This window comes from Piliocolobus tephrosceles, chromosome 1 (assembly GCF_002776525.5).
Source record: "Piliocolobus tephrosceles isolate RC106 chromosome 1, ASM277652v3, whole genome shotgun sequence".
NCBI lineage: Eukaryota > Metazoa > Chordata > Mammalia > Primates > Cercopithecidae > Piliocolobus > Piliocolobus tephrosceles.
In genome coordinates this window covers 96,546,930-96,562,477 of record NC_045434.1, presented here as the reverse complement: position 1 = coordinate 96,562,477, position 15,548 = coordinate 96,546,930, and the positions used below count along the sequence as shown (strand labels likewise).

Genomic DNA, 15,548 nt, shown 5'->3' with positions numbered 1-15,548 from the left:
GAATTGTTAGGTTATAATTGCCCTCTTATTTCAATAATTTTTAATTCATGATAAGATGACTCATCTAAGTATTTCACTTAATTGTTTTTTTCCTTAATTTGAACATTAGAAATAGGGCTATGTTTAGGGTGTGCATGCCCTTGGGCAATCACCCTTTGTTTCTTCTGGGCCTGCTACATTGCTGACTCCAGTGGATACCATTTACTTTCTGTTCTGTGTGTCCTTGAGGCCCCTTTCATGCTAGAATATTTTTATAGGTGACGGCAGTTGAAGCGTCCCCATTCTAAGCAGGCCCTTTTCAGTAGAGAGGGACAAAGCCACCATTTTTGCTTTGGCAATTGCTGGTGTGTCAGTGAACACACACACACTCATAACATTTCTTACCACTTCCTTACACATCACCCCCTGAGTTACTCTCCAAATACCTTCCCCAAGGGCACCCAGAGGGCAGGACTTCAGCTGGCTGCCTTGATTCATCCCATCCTACAGATTGCTTTGAACACAGAGATGATCAGGATAATGTAACGATTGCACTTTATAAGTATATAATTTTATTCATTGTCACCAGTTACATGCTGGCCATCCTCAAGCATGTAAGATAGTCTTGTAACTTGTGAATCTTCAGAAATCAGAGAAGTTTCTCCTCCTCTTCACTGATGACAGTAGTCAAAAGTGACCCAGCCTAGAATAAGTAAAGGGAAAGGTAGAGCCTGCCAAAGCACGTCATTGTGGACTGACTCTACCCAGCATTTTTCAGTAGTTGTAATGCCACACATGGCTTTAAGGAATTAATAGGATTGGAGACAAGCTTTTCTGTCCTCTATACTTATAAGACCAAGAATGACTCAATATAAAAAATGTAACCTTTATCCCATAATTCTCTTTTCTAGCTGTATTATCTGTTACTTTATTAAGTAAGATTTAAAGTTATTTTTATTAATTATTTTTACCATTCTCAGGACCATACAAGCCAATTTCTACAAGTCTAGCATTAGGATTGCGGTTTCTTCTTTAATGGTGATTCATCTTTCCCACATACAGCCTGCCCCTTCATTCTCATATTTCCATTTCAGTAAGAGACTGAAAGAGAAGAGAGGCCAATAGGAAGTTACACAGGAAGAAGAATACCAGGAGGGAGTGATGGTACTGAACACAAGGGAGCCATTTGAGGTGGAGTCTTTGAAACTCACACATTTTATTCTAATGTGGTAGAGGTTGCTTAGGGAAAGTCTTTAGCATCAATGTAAAAGACAATTGTTAACTCAAAGAATGATCAAAAATTATTTCCCTGATGGTTTCCTAGAGTCAAAACATGCCTTACACATGTTTGATGCTGACTCTGACAGAGGGATCTGTGTCTTCCGTGACCATGTCAGTAGACTAGACAAACAGCTCGTGGTAAAAAATAAAAGACAAACAACCTCCCAAACACAACCTTGTTGGAAATGTAGAGTTTTCACGTTAAGGTAAAGTTTTGGACTTGGTCTGAAGTGTCCATAGAAGACATTTAATTAAACATTTTTATTTAGAGATAAAAACAAAAACAACATTGAAAGGCATGGAATTTTAGTGGCATGGTGACAATTATAAGGACAAAATTATGAAATGTGAAGCAATCACACACTTTCTAGCAGCATGTGAGAGAGACTGATTCATAGACTTTAAATTCATGTATTATTTTTACCTTGTGGTATATTTTTGCACATTATACTCACATCCTTTTCTGGTGTATGCATCTTTACACTGCATTCCTGCACTTTATTTAAAGTGACAGTAATTGTGAATATGACTGAAGTTAAGAGTTGAAATGTTGTCTTATGTTGGGTCCCCAAGAAACAGACTGTTAGATTTGCCTTCAAGAAGTTTATTAGAGGATGCTCTTGGGAACACCTATAAAGGAGAGAGGGAAAATGGGTTGGGCAGAGGGAGAAGTTAAATTGTAGTGAGGGCTGCAGCCAATTCCCCTGGGAACCCCAGAACTGGGATGGCCTCTAGTTATGCCTAAGTGAGGCAAGAAGGCTGTGACCTTGAACCTCCTCATAGACCAATCCTTCGCTTCAGGCTTTCTTCACAGAAGGATGCAACCTTGGGGAAGGCATTTCCCTTCAGCATAGGGCAGTCCTGGAACACAGAGTCAGGTGTCAGCTCTAACACTTCTAGCAGCTGGGAGAATAGGCACTTTGGTTGCCGGGTTGAGGGATCTAGATGGTAACAGCCTTCAGTCCAGTTACTGAAAACAAGTAGTTACTGAACTAAAACTAAAAACCAATAGAATAGGCAGGGCAGAGATGAAAGAGCAGTTATTTATGGAAAGCCTAGAAGAATAACTTTGTCATAGGAAACCATGTGTGTATTCTTGTGATCATGTGATTCTGGGAGTCGGGGTACATGTTTTGAGTGGCCATTTTTGTTTTGACTGGTACATAATTTAAAGAACTAAGTAGAGTGATCCCGTGTTTTTTGTTTTTTGTTTTGTTTTTTGTTTTTGTTTTTGTTTTGTTTTGTTTTGTTTGCTTGTTTTGTTTTGCATTCAGCTATCCTGAGAGTAAAAGAGTGAAACTAGGAAAGAAACTTCTTAGGGAAGAACCAGATAGTGAAACTAAGCAGGGAAGCCTGTAGGTAAGGGGGTTGAACAAACAATCCAACACAGGGGCCTCTTCAAGCAAGTGACATGTTGTGTGTCTACTTTCTGTGCTTCTATTTCCTGATCTTACTGTGGTTTTTATCCTTTTGGTTATGGAGTTGAACTTCTTCATTTTGCCACCAGGAGGCAGTGTTTTGTAGTGCTTAGGAGGATGTGCTTTAGTTATGCCAGGTGAAGTTCAAATCTTATTTCTACCATTCACTAATTGTATGACCTTGGTCCATTCACACGACACCGCTAAGCCTCTATTTTCTCATCTATAAAATAAGAATAATAACAGTACTCACTGTGCAGGATTGTTTGGAATATTAAATTGAAATAATGCTTGTAAGCACCTAGGTCAGAAGCTCACAGCTGGTCTCTCATGCCAGAAATGGTCTCCTGGGCTACAGACACTTTTTCCATCTCATACAAATGACAGTCCTTAACCAAGTTTTCTTAAGAAAATAGTCAGTGTTTTATTTGAATAAAGGATAAAGGAAGGCAGGAAGATGTAATGGGTTTGGTTCAAGTGTGAAAATGGAGATACCTGTGAACACAGCTGCTCTTAGTCATTGTTGCAGTCCATTTTGTGTTGCTTATAACAGAATACCTGAAACTGGGTAATTTATAATGAGACGAATTTTTTTTTTTTACAGTTCTGGAGGCTGAGAAGTCCAAGGTTGAGGAGCCCGTCTGGTGAGGGCCTTCTTGCTTGTGGGGACTCTGCAGAGTCCCCAGGCAGCAGAGAACATCACATGGAGAGACAGCTTAGTGAGCTAGCTTAGGTCTCTCTTCCCCTTCTTTTAAAGCCACAAGTCCCACTCCCATCATAAGCCATTAGTCCATTAAGCCATTAATCCATTCATGAGAGCAGAGCCCTCATGATCCATCACCTCTTCAAGACCCCACCTCTCAATCTTACCACATCAGGGATTAAATTTCAACACGAGTTTTGAAGGAGACAAATATTTAAATCACATCAGACATCAATACATAGAAAGAAAAAGCTGCAGTTATTTAGATACTGCAGTTTCATTGAAGATGGGGCTTGGTGGAGGAACATCATTTGCCTCCATGGAGGCATATGTTTTGATATTGAATTGGGGAAAACCAGACTGAAGCTGTAAGTCATGCCCTTGACATTATGAAGCAGCAAACGTCAGGCCCAGCTGAGTCATGCAGCTCCTGAATCCTGGCATTCCTTCCTCTCATGGTTCTAAGGCATGTTTTTTATTGAAAAAACATCTTGGCCACATGTTCAGGAAGATGTAGGATCCAAGTGTCAGAGACACAACTTTTGTGTCTCACATCTCACAGTCACATACCTCAAAGTCATTTTCCAGAGGCACTTCAGTCACCCTCAGACCTCAAGCAGGCCTGATAACATCAAAATTATCCTGTGCCTCATCTGTGCCTCTTCCTCTTTTTCTGTCCACCCAATGTTCCACCTAGAGACCCAACTTATCACCAGTTGCATTAAATCTTTCCGCTATTTTGTAATTTCCTTTCATCTACTTTGTTAAATGAGAAACAGGAAAGAATTAAGAATAAACTGAAAATTTTTTAATTATGCAAAAAAACTTAGGGATCAAAAGATCACTCTGGCAATGCAGAAATCTACCAAACTCTGCCATTTATCACTATTACATTTAAAAAAATAGACTTGGCCAGGCGCAGTGGCTCACAACTGTAATCCCAGCACTTTGGGAGGCTGAGGCAGGTGGATTACTTGAGGTCAGGAGTTCAAGACCAGCCTGGCCAACATGGTGAAACCCCATCTCTACTAAAAATACAAAAATTAGCTGGGCATGGTGGTGGGCACCTGTAATCCAAGCTACTTGGGAGGCTGAGGCAGGAGAAGTGCTTAAACCTAGGAGGCAGAATTTGCAGTGAGCCAAGATCGTGCCACTGCATTCCAGCCTGGGTGACAGAACAAGACTCCATCTCAAAAAAAAAAAAAAAAAAACTTTCCAGAATAAAGGAGAAGCCTGGCATTGCTTTTTATAATACACAGATGGCATCATAGGTTCTTAAGAATTTATTAATAATTGATGAATATAAATATTGGGCTATAAATACCAGAATCATACTCCTGATCCCCCCATCCTTGTCTTCAGGTATGCTTCCACAGTTCAGCACAAATATGGTTCCTTCCACTGACATTTAAATGTTACCTTAGTCTCAGCCATGGTGATCTTTTTTTTTTTTTTTATTGCAACCTCACCTGACTGCCATCATCCTTACCATCACCCCTGACTCAGCCCTATCACTAGAATTGTCCATATAAAAGACATTGAGTAGTGTAGGGGTCAAGGAAAAGGGAAGAAGTAGAGACTGTTGGGTTGGAAGCCTAGGTCAGTGGGAGAGTTGTGGTTCCATTAACAGTAAAACAGAAGTAAGAATGAGAAAGTACTTAGAGTCCTAAGACAATCAATTATTTAGGATATGTAAAGGTTGAATTTTTCATTATGCATTTAAATAAAAATGTGTAGTACAAAGTTTTAAATGTACACTTGGAGTTTTAAGGTGGTGAGTCCTGGTGATTCGAGTTTGCAATTATTTTATACAGATTCAGTTTCTGCCCACAAGGAGTTTACACTTCACTGAAAAAGGCAGACAAGACATTAGACCTCATAAAACAATATATTGATAGTCATAATAATAATAGAGTTTACTGAGTTCTTTCTATCTTTCAGTTACTTTGCTTAGTGTTTTAAATGTGTAAACTCTTAATTTTCACAACACCTTCTAGGATTAGGGACTGTCAGCCTTCAGTAGATTAAGAGACCTGCTCAAGGCCACACAAGTTGGTGGCGCAGGGATTTTAACTTGCATGGGTATGGTGCCCAAGCCTGTGAATTTACTTCTTTCCACTTTTGGTGTGATGGAAAGTCCCGGAGATGATGGAAAAATAAACAACAGGAGCACTTAACTCAGACTTGGGCTTGCAGGATTTGAAAATAGTTTTGGAGAAAGTGAGATATAAAGAAAGACCTGGAGGTGAGTAGGAATTAGCCAGATGGGGGAGGAGGATGAAGTAGAGGGTGAGGTATGTTCAGATTCTCCTGGAGCCTAGTGTATGTGGGCAGAGGGAGGCCAGGAAAGGCCTGGCCCCAGAGCTCTCTGATGAGCTGGCCTAAAGGAAAACAGAGACAGCCTCATGTCACAAACAAAGCATCCATGTTTACGAGGTGGAAAGAGGAGAGACACTGACAATGAGGACAAAGATAAGTGGTTCAGAAGCTGGAAGAGCTTTAGGATCTATTATCTGGCTTTTATTAATATTTTTGCCTCACCCTTGTTGCCTTTTTACCTGCTCCCTGTTTCAGTACATTGAGATCAAATATAAGTAGAGGAAGCCAAATTAAACATCATAGAATGATGGGTAAAATCTGGTGGAAGGAAATAATTATCTGTTGGATATTTCCTAGATCTGAAACAGGATTTGCTAGATCTGAGCCCTATCCTTCTTTCCCCTCACACTCCACCGCCAGCTTTATTGAGGTATAATCAACAAATAAAAATTGTATATATTTGTAGTATACAGTGTGATGTTTTGATATTTGTGTACCTTGTGAAATGATCCTATAATCAAGCTAATAAACATGTCTGCCACCTCACATACTGTGTGTGTGTGTGTGTGTTAGAACATTTAAGATCTCTCTTAGCAATACTCAAGTACACAGTACATCACTGAGTGTTGTCTTCCTTGAAATACTCTTTGCCTTGCCTTCTAGCACTCCACCAGGTCTGGCTTCTTTTCTCTACTGCTCTGACCTTTCTTTGTAAGTCTTCCTTGTTGACTCTTCCTCTTTAGCCCAATCACTTGCTGTCTGAGCTCTACGTGGCTTGGAGGCCTGCCCCCTTCTCATTCATGGTGGCCTTTTCTGACAGTCTCATCCTCTTCTGCAGTATCGGCTGCTATCTGTATTTGGATGCTGCCCACGTTACTGTCTGGAGTTCTGACCTTTCGTCTAAGCTCCAGGCTCATATATTCAATTAAACATCTCCATTTACATATCTCATGGGCACTTCAAACGCAACACCTCCAGCGCTAAACCCACATTTTCCTCACTTATTTTGACCTGCTCCTCCTTGGGTGCTCCCTGTCTCTGTAATGACACTATCATTCACCTGCTTTCCTGAGCCAGAAATCTGGGAGTAATTCTGGAATCCTTATCTCTCTTGAATGAGTTTTTAGTGGCCATGTGTCATATTTGTGCCTTCCCAGAATCTTTTAAATAATTCACAGGTAATAATTCTCATGTCCCCAATGCAGAAGACAGGAGTCAAATTGTCAGTTTCTTTTTCTTGCAACCCAGGTGGACACAGGTGACCTAGGCTTGTCCTGTCGGATGCTTCCAAGGGAGGCTTGATTTAGAAGTCATCAACATGAGAACCTGGCTCTCCATGGAGTTTCCATCTTGCTGATGCGGCTGGCTTCAGAGACATCTGGGTTTTAAGCAATAGCAGCAATTGCAAAGTACATACGGAAGTGGCATTTGTACTGTAGATTGAGCAATTGCAGTGTAGTCAGGTCTTGGCATTATATGTTTAGGGAGCAGAAACAGTGAACTTACTCAGAATACTTTTGTTGCCTGGTTTGGTGTGTGTGTATGTCAGTGGACGGAGGTGTGGGAAACACAGTTTTGTTTTCTGTTTTTCTTTTATTCTGTGAGTTTAGTCTTGACTTTGTTCCTTCAGTCCTTCAGACTCTCCAGTGATCTCTGAGGGGTGTGTGTATGTGTGTGTGTGTATTTCAGACAGGGTTTTGCTCTGTCACTCGGGCTGGAGTGCAGTGGTATGATCACAGCTCACTGCAGCCTCAAACTCCTAGACAATCAAGTGATCCTCCTGCCTCAGCCTCCCAAGTAATTGGGACTACAGGTGTGTGTCACCACGCCCTGCTAATTTTTAAAATTCTTTGGAGAGACAAGGTCGCTGTTTGTTGCTCCGGCTGGCCTTGAACTCCTCGCTTCAAGCGATCCCCCCGCCTTGGCCTCCCAAAGTGCTGGGATTACAGGCATAAGGCACCGTGCCTGTCCTGGGTTTAATATTTTTAATAAAGTTTTTGTCTCCTGAAACTATCAAAGATAGCTTATGTTGTTTGCAGTAGGAATCTTGAGCAATTCAAGATCGGTGCTTTCTCTCCAATAGAAAGTCTAGCTGTGTTTTGAGCTGTGTGAAAGGAGAAGGGAAGGATGTGGTAAGCGAGAACCAGAAATAAGGGCTTGGAAGAGGGAAGGCCCTGACTCTCCAGGGTTTTTTCATTTGATCACATTATATAGAATATATAAATTATGTACAAATATGCCAAAAACAGGGCAGAGTGATGGAAAGAGAATTGGAATTTTAGAAAATAATTGGGTTTAAATTCTGACTCTACCACATACTAGCAGGGTACTCTTGAGCAAATGACTTAACTTCTTTAAATTCTGTTCCCTCACTTATGGGTTGCAGTTAATATTTTTACCACATAGAGTGGTAGGGTTACATGAGATAACCTGTGAAAAAGACCTCTCACTTATTAGCTTGCTGGCTGAGTGGTAAAGGTTAGCTCTCTGTGCCAGAGGCAATCAGGGACTCTAGAGAATGCATCAATAATTGGTTATATATAGGTGGTCCATAAGTATTGACTATTCAATTCCATTGGCCTAGAATTCCACTTTTTGTATTTCCATATGTTAAAACTCTTATTCCTTCTAATAGGAATCATCCAAGTGCTATTATTTTCTTTAACTGGACTTTTCCAAATTCACTTAGCTGGAAGTAATGAATTCTATTTCTGAAATATTATTATATTTTATCATAGACCATATTTGGATTAATGGTGTAGAATATAGATCCTTAGGATGGTATAGAATATAGAGCCTTAGAATAGGAAGGTAATTTGGTGAGCATTTAGTAGAGCTAAAATTTTGTAGAGCTAAATGGTATAGAATATAGATCCTTAGAATAGGAAGATACTTCAGTGAGCATTTAGTAGAGCTATTTATGTTTTAAATTTATTTTCATTCAATTAATATATTACTATTGATTGAAATTCAACAATATTACAAGGATGGTAATAAAAGAGTAGTCCCTTGCCTCATACCTTCCCACTCCCAATTCCCACTCTCTCGAGGCAACGTTTTTTAACCTTTCATAATATGTTATCTTCCCAGTTTTCAATTTTAGCCACTCCATTATCTATTGATTTGCTGCAATAGAAGATACAAATTTAGTTTTCTTACATCTCTTTTCTTACATTGTTGGAACCCTACATCTTACCAATACATGTGCCTTGTCTCTTTTCCGACTTTCCCAATATGGTCATTTCACAATTGTTGATTAAATCACTGTTTGGTGTTTTAAATTACCATAACTCTCTAGATAAAACTAATAGTTAAGCCATGTAGTATGTTTAGATTCCTTCTTTATGCATCTTTATTTTTTTCTGAAGTCAGTGACACATCTTTAATAATTTATTCCATCTTGATGTGCTTATCGCTAATTATTTTAAGAAATCCAAGATAGTAAAATTTCTCTCAAAATAAATTCAGGTAATTTCTCTGCAACCACCCACTACCTGCAACACTTATACATATATCTCACACACTTTTTCCTTAGGAAATATTCTTTTTTGAGCTTTCTGTCCCCCTGCTTTGAACAAGTTTCAGTCTAGCTCTGTACAAGTCAAAGTTCAAGGGCTTCTGGTCACCATTTTCCTGGGGTGACATCATCCTTGTTGACTGAATGTTTGTGTTACCCCCAAAATTCATATGTTAAAATCTTAACCCCTAATGTGATGATATTAGGAGGTGGGGCTTTGGGGAGGTGATTAGATCTTGAGGGTATGGACTTCGTGAATAGGATTAGTGCTCTTATACTACATGGGATAGTACCCAGGGAGCACTTTCATCTCTTCTGCCATGTGAGGACACAGCAAAAAGCCATCATCTTGGTAGGTGTGGTGGCGCTCACCTGCTGTCCAGGAGTTAGAGCCTAGCTTTGGCAACATGGCAAGACCTTGCCTCTAAAAAAAAGAAAGAGAAAAAGAAAAGAAAAAAGATGGCTGCCTGTGAACCACGAAGCAAGTCTTCACCAGATACTGAATATGCTGGTATGTTGATTTTGGACTTCCCAGCCTCCAGAATTGTGAGAAATAAATGTGTATATAAATTATTGTTTATGAGCCACTTAGTCTATAGTATTTTTGTTATAGAGGCCCAAACAAAGACATGGAGATTCCTGAATAGTTTTGTTCCTTCCTTACATGTACATGTAATTATAATTATCAGCTAGGTGTAGAAGACTAGGCTGAAAATTGTTTTCCTCAAATGTTAAAGGAATTGCTCCACTCTCTTCTAGCTTTTAGTGTGGCTGTCAAGAATGCCAATTCTATTCTTATTCCTAATCCTCAGATATGATCTATTCTTTCTCAGGAAACTTTTAGAATCTTCTCTCTCCTTGGTGTTTTGTAATTTTAAAAGCATGTTGCTAGAAAAAAAGAAACACCTAAAAATCAATCATCTAAGCTCCCGTATTAGGAAACTAGAAAAATAAGAGTAAATTAAATGCAAAGTAAGCATAAGAAAATATAGTTTTAAAAAATTAGATCTGAAATCAATGAAATTGAAAACAAAAATTAAGAGTGGCAGGAGCTGCTCCACTTCCTCCCGTTTTCAGGGAGCTGGAGCTTACTTCTCCAGGGACTTGGCTAGGAAGGGCTCTCTAGCCGTCTGGGTCACACTGCAAAGGCTGGAGTATTTTAAGAGTTTACATGTCAAGAAGAGTCTGTTACTTTTAAAATTAACTTAATTGTCCTTTTAGACTGTTTATTTTTGGATCAAATCCTATGCCAGGAATTTTAACTGCACTTTGAATGTATTACCAAGGTTATGGTGACCCTTAGATGCTATTTTTGGAAGAAGGAGGAATAGTGACAGTCTGCAAAATCAATACCCAAGAGCCTGAGGAGCCTCTGGATTTTGACTTCTGCAGTACCAATGTTATTAATAAAATTATTCTGCAGTCAGAGGGGCTCTGAAGCATTTCCCAAATTGGATGTGATGACTGAGGTCCTACAGATTATCATGTCTCCTGACAAGCGTTATTTCAGGTTATCTACTTTTGGAAATTTAGAAAGTTTGCAACTTTACTTCCAAAGATTTTTATGTGATGCAAGCATTTCTTTGCTGATACCCTTTACAAAGGCTGATACCCTTTACAAAGTCCTATCTTGCAAGGTGTTTTATTCACACAGATAACAGGATTTCTTTCATTATAGTATGTGATTAGAATGAATAGGGGCAAATGTGTTTTGTGGAGTATTACTATTGCCCTGATTAAGAAGTTCCTGAATCTGAGGCTTGAGTATGATGGTTCATTGTGATGTTTATGTATACATTCATGATAAGTTGAGTTCTCATTCTGAGTATAAAAATCTTCATAATTTCTTATTGAATTTTCTTTTCTTTTCTTTTCTTTTTTTTTTTTTTTTTTTTTTTTGAGGCAGAATCTCGCTCTGTCACCCAGGCTGGAGTTCAGTGGCCGGATCTCAGCTCACTGCAAGCTCCGCCTCCCGGGTTTATGCCATTCTCCTGCCTCAGCCTCCCGAGTAGCTGGGACTACAGGCGCCCGCCACCTCGCCCGGCTAGTTTTTTGTATTTTTTAGTAGAGACGGGGTTTCACCGTGTTAGCCAGGATGGTCTCTATCTCCTGACTTCGTGATCCGCCCGTCTCCGCCTCCCAAAGTGCTGGGATTACAGGCTTGAGCCACTGCGCCCGACCTTGAATTTTCTATAGAGAAGATGCATGGAGAAGATAAAAGCAAGGTCCCTGTACCCTAATAGCTATGTATTTTGTGAACAAATGCTTTCATGAAGTCATAGATGATCTGGTATTAGACTGTCCTGTGGCTCTTTTGAACTCATGGGAATCATTGTGAGCCAAGATGAATAAGTTATAGGTTCTATTCCATTTAAGTAGAACATTTCAAGAGTCTAAAGATTTAAAGTTTGTTGTTGAAGGCATATCAGAACTGTTCTTTTGTTTATTTACTATTAGAAAATGCAAAGGCATATGGACATTGCTTATTAGTTTAAATGCCAGAGATTAGATATTAAAGCAGTAGTTCTCTAAGTGTTGTGCCAAGACCAACAGCATCAGAATCACCCAGGAACTTGTCAGAAATGCTGGGGGTGAGGCCTAAAATCTGCATTTTCACAAGTTTCCCCCAGGAAATTCTGATGCATGCTAAAGTTTGGAAATCACTGTTGAGATACATTTTTTAAAATTAGCATTTAATTGCCTTGAGGTGTTTGCTTTTACTTGTGATTTCTTTACAAAAGTTCTGAAATTGAGGCATCACTAAACAAGTCTGAACAATTCTTTATATGATGTATTTCTAAACTATACCTTTTTAAGAAATCTGTGGACAAGATATAAAAGTTTTCAGAGTCGTAGATTTTCTCCTTATTCTTAAAACTGTTCAATGCAGTACTTATTAGATACCTTCCGTTTGCCCATAAACATTTCTTGACCAAATCAATGTGTAAAAAACCAGTTAGTGGTTTCTTACAAGACTAAACATACTCTTATTATATCTTATTATACAGTACAGCAATTGCATTCCTTGATATTTACCCAAAGTTGAAAAATTAAGTCCACATAAAAATATGCACACAGATATTTATAGAAGGTTTATTCATAATTGCAAAAACTTGGAAGCAACTAACATGTTCTTCAGTAGATGAATGGATAAACTGAGATAAATGGAGACAATGGAATATTTTTTAATGCTAAAAAGAAATGAGCCATCAAGCCACGAACACCCATGGAGGAATCTTAAATGCAGATTACTAAGTGAAAGTCTGAAAAGGCTGTATACTGTATGACTTCAACTATACGAAATTCCGGAAACAGCCATACTATGGAGACAGTAAAAAGATCAATGGTTGCCAGGATTTATGGGGAGAGATGACTAGACAGAGCACAGAGGATTTTAGGGCAGTGAAACCACCCTGTATGATACTATAATGGTGGATACTCATTATACATTTGTCCAAACCCACAGAATGTACAACACCAAGTGTACCCTAATGTAAACTGTGGAGTCTGGGTGATAATGATGTGTCCACGCAGGGTCTACCCTGGTGGGAACGTTGATAATGGGGAGGCTGTGCATGTGTGAAGGAAAGGGGTATATGGAAACCTGTGCCTTCAGCTCAATTTTACTGTGAGCCTAAAACAGATTTTAAAAATAAAGTCTACTAAAAAAAAAAAAAAAAAGGCTGGAAAAAAATGCAAAATGACATGCTTTTGTGTGTGTTCTTTCTCATTCATCACATTCGATATTTATTTGATAACTTTCTTTTTTCTCCATTCACTCTTGTTTAAATACTTATTAGCTGGTTATTATTCATCCTGGCATAAACCTGTATATCTCTTATCTTTTCTCTCCTGTTTTTCCATTTTATTGTTTTCTAGGTATACTTTTAGAAAGAGCTCTTCAACTTTATCACCCTATTAGCTTTAAAACTTTTCTGCTATCACATTTAGAAAATATATTTATAAAATCTCTCCTGTTAATTTGTTCATTTTTTACAAGTATTAGCACTGTCTTTTTGTTTCATGGATGCAATGTCTTTTCTTATCTCTCTGATAGCCATATATATTTCTTCTTCTACCCTCTGCTTTGTCCTTGTTTAAATTCCTTTTTCTGATTTATTTTCTGTTTTTTTTTTTTTTTTTTTAAGTTGGAGGCTTTTCTGAATGTTATTTATATCTGTTTACTCATATTTAAGAAAGAAATGTCCACACATATATACACACAAAACTGACTTGAATTCTTTTTGTGTTGGCCTGGTTTATTTATGAGTTAGTTTAATTATAGGATTAGCACGAAAGGGCCTGAGTCTTCATACTGGAAAAACTCAAAATGTCAGTAACAGTGGGAGTTTTTCCCCTCTTGGGCCAGTCGCTACAGTGGGATCCTCCAGTCTTCTGCTTATGGCATAAACTTTGCTTTCAGTACTCTAGGAGTCAGTGGGGAAAGGGCTTGGGGATCCCACTTTTCTCTGTGAGACTATTAACAAACCTCCCTTTTCAGCACAGTTGCCTCCTTTCCCTTCTGTGTCTTGCGTCACCCAGTCGGGTATCTCTCTGATCAAATTTCTTAGTAAAACAAAGCTGAAGGATGAGCAGTTGTCTGTCTGCCCTGGGTGCAGCAGTGTACCTGCTCCTCATTGAGACCACTCCTCAGTTTAATCACTTAACTCACTTTTTACAGAACTTGAAGCCTGAAATCACTATGCCTCTCCGGGGTGTTGCTTGTTGGGTTCTCCCTCAACAGGGAGCTTTCTCTCATTTACTCAGTAGGTTACCAAATTCGTACACTTCGTGGCTTTTTAATTCTTACTTATTGTTCTCTTTGGTGTTCTTTTGCCTTGTGTGATCCACTCATTCATGCATTCATTCATTCAACAAATATTTTTCTGAACACTTTCTCTATGCCTAGCACTGTGTCAGGTGAAGTGGATGCAGTGAACCAGTGGGCAGACATCTCTTCCCTCGTGTGCCTTACATTTTAGGAGCATGAGCCAGAGAATAAACAAACAAATGACATATGCAGTATGTCAGATGGTGGTCAGTAACACGTGTGGGAAAAAATAATGCGGGGAAGAGGTAGAGAACATGCTGGTCAGAGAAGCCCCACAGATAAGGTGCTATTTGAGCTGACAGCTGGCAAAAATGTAGAAACAAGCCTTGCAGCAGAAAGTGAAGGAGGTCCTGCAGCTCTGGGTGATTACCTGGGCATGGTTAGGTGCTCTTCCTCTGCTCCCATCGCATCTTGAGCATGCTTTAATTATAACATTTATCATTATGTCCTATTGTTATTATTAAATTACATGTCTGTTTCCATGACTTGGCAGAGCCGCTGAACATCTGGAACTTTGTCTTACTAACTTTTATATTCTCAGAATCTAATACATCATATTAGATGTTCAGTGCATAATTGTTAATTCAATGAATAAAAAAGGAAAACCTCAAGTAAATTGCAGACTAGAATCAAGCCCTCAAACTCTGAGTTTAGGGTTAGGAGCCTGGTTAGGAAGAAAGACTGTATATATGCTTTTGAGGCAAGCAGTCAGTGAGGGAATGAGGCATGATTACTTGCATGTGGCTACAAGCAATAAAAATGGGGTCAAAATGGTTAGCAGAGGGATTGCCCCACTAGTAGACCGGAACTGTTACAACAGGCTGTGACAACGAAGACAGATTGCAGACTTCCTACTTAGGCACAGATGAGAATGTAACACAGAAGAAACCGGCTGCAACTAGTTAAAGCCAAGATGGTCGAAAACTTGGCTGACTGCTGACCCTTAGCTTCATTGTGCCCTTAATATCATAAAACTTCCATGGGGAAATTCCCACTCCCATCATGCACCTGACGCCATGACAGTTCCAGATTACCCATCTTTAGTCAAGAAAAGGGTGGCACCCCGATTCCGGGAATTGCCCGCCCATTTCCCAGAAAAGCCTTCCTCTTTATTATAGAGTACTCCATACCTTCATTGTGCTTATTCATGTAGTACATGAACCACATTGCCTGTGACTCAATCTTTGAGTGCCTGCACTCGTCCCTTGAGGGTATCCTTGCTTTTGCTCCACAATAGAATGTCTGTACTTTCACTTTGGTCTCATTTCCAGATTCTCTTATGCTTTGAAGACAAGAACCTGCACTGGCGTATTGGCAACGCTTGTAGAAACCCTCTGAGATCAGTGTGCTTGTTTATACCAGAAAAAATGTCATCACCAGGCCCCTTAGTCACAAAGCATATCACTAAGTCATCTTCGGTCATTTTTTACAGTTTCTAGCCACTTTCTGTTTCCGATCAGTGTAACTATGTGGCATGACTCAGATACAAGTTTCTATAGA

General features: G+C 39.3%; 1 pseudogene; it reads left to right on the top strand.

The window, feature by feature from the left end:
* Window positions 1–1,323: 1,323 nt before the first annotated feature.
* On the top strand, window positions 1,324–10,981 carry LOC111543960 (annotated as a pseudogene).
* The last annotated feature ends 4,567 nt before the right edge of the window (window positions 10,982–15,548 follow it).